Genomic DNA, 2,393 nt, shown 5'->3' on the forward strand with positions numbered 1-2,393 from the left:
AACTAGTAGTTTACTAAAAAAATAAAACTAACGTTGTTTAAGGTTTTAATTTAAATTAAAATCATAGTAATTTTATTTTATTTGAAATAACACAAATTTTGTTCTAAAAACTAAATAAAACACAAATATACTTAGTAACAAACCAACAACAATAAATTACTACAGCTACGTATTCAGATGTAATCAGAAATGATTTCAATGAAATTTGTGATCACAACATAATAAACGAACTGAAGTCAGTTTTAAGACGTTACCGTTTTTTTATTTGCACCGTCAACACACTAGTTACAACCGATGAATTATTTATAAGAAACTTTGTAACTCAAATAAAAGAGTTGTTTTTAATTTATATAAATACAATAAATCTAAAGAGGATGATAAGAACTTTATCAACATCACATATCAAAGTTTGTTTTAATATTAGTTAAATAAATTTTGAACTGTTTTTTTCTTTTATAATATTGTTTAGATAATTTCATGTTACTAAAGTTTATTTTGTTCTTTAAGTTATTTTTATGTTATAAAAAAATATCGAATAACAGTTTTGAAACATTTATTTACTTACTTTTTACTGTTTCGGCAAAATACACTTATTAAGATTAGGTTTCGTGTCAACTAAAGTAACAAGAATAAATATGATATTTATAACATTTTTATTGTATCTAGCTAAAGCTATTAGTAAATACATAACATGATATTGAAAGTTTCATCAAAGTAAAGATATAAATAATTCAAAAGGTTGAATTGTTGAGTATGCTTCATAATCAAAGTTACGATGAAGAAATTATTTCATTGTTAATCAACTCCATCAATGAAATTCAAATTAAAAAGATTCGTATCGAGTTGCTTGGTAACGATGAAACAATTATAAGAAATTTTAGAAAATTTGATGAGAAAATTTCAAACTTCCAAACAAACAACATCGCTTCTAATGATGTTAGTTTTTAATTTGATTAGTTTAGTACTTAAGATACTATAAAGTTGTAATTTGTGATATTAATTGCTATAAATTATTTTCAAATGTAAGAAGTTTTTAATTTTCATAACAGGAAGTTGAAATCGAAATAGTAGATATAAATTTGAATTGTTATAGAATCTTATTTGTAGCCGAATTAAAAAGAGGACAACCACTAGTGTTTACTAACCGGTTAGTTGTTTATTTAAATTAAGTTTGTTTTGTTGCATCAAAATATTTACAAAATTTTTCAGTCTTATAGATAATTAACTACAATATTACATTTATCTTCAGTCATTTCAGTTTATAAAAATTATTTTGATGTATAATTTGAAAGCTACGTAGTTGTTGAGCGTTGTTACTCTTTTTTCTTTTTTCAAATATAAACTTGTTAACTTATAAATTGTTAGTACTGTGCATTAGTTGTTAGAATCATTTTTATCATAATTACGCAATTAAAGTATTTAAAAGTTATTGCACATATGTAACTTAACTGCGTCTTAGTTTATTTCTAAAACTAAATTGTTAAATACATTTTATGTTGTCCTACATCTGTTTTAAACGATAAAATCAGCGTAACAATTAAATCACGTATACAATTTCCAATTGTTTTTAAATCAACAGTTTTTTATTACTCGTAACTCAAAACTTTTCAACAGTGATTATCACATAAGACTAGAAGATTCTGATCAAATATCATCAGATGACTCAAGTCTTACAACATGGGAATAATTCAACAATCAAACAGTAGTAAAATAAATAAATAAAATGTCAATTTTTTTACTTTAAGTTTGTTTTGGTTAATATTATGATTTTTTTATAAAGTTTTAAAAACTACATAAACATTTTAAGCAGAGTAGAATGTTTTCTTTCTAATTATTTTATCTGAAAGTAGCAAATAGTTATAAAGCTTGTATTCAAAATTTCTTTGCTTAAAATTGCTTCTGTCATTACGTGTTTACTTTAAAATTTTTATTTTGCTAGTTTAATGTTAATGTGCTGTATAATTGTTTGTTTACATTTATTACAAAGAATATCTTACCAACTTAATTCTTTTTGTTGATAAAATATTTTTCATTAAGTACGTTACTTAAAAGATATTTTTATTAGCACTTATACAAACAATTTATATTCTTCTAAGAACGAAAAATTATAAAGAAAAAAATTAAAAAGATTTATTTTACACGTGTTTTCACGTTGCACACTATATATATTTTTTGGAGCTAAATATTCAAAAAAGTTTGTTGTTGTTTTACAATCATTGTAGACTGTATACGTATAACATTGCTTAACATTTTTTAACATTCATTGGTTACTTTTGACTTATAGTAGTAACGATGATTAACAAATATTATTTTAAAATTAAAAACTATTCACTTTATTGAACTTAATTTTATTTTGTCCGGTTTAGTCGTATAACGTTTTATCGTAATACTAT

Source organism: Thalia democratica, chromosome 5, assembly GCF_965202585.1.
Source record: "Thalia democratica chromosome 5, ktThaDemo2.hap1.1, whole genome shotgun sequence".
Classification (NCBI taxonomy): Eukaryota; Metazoa; Chordata; class Thaliacea; order Salpida; family Salpidae; genus Thalia; species Thalia democratica.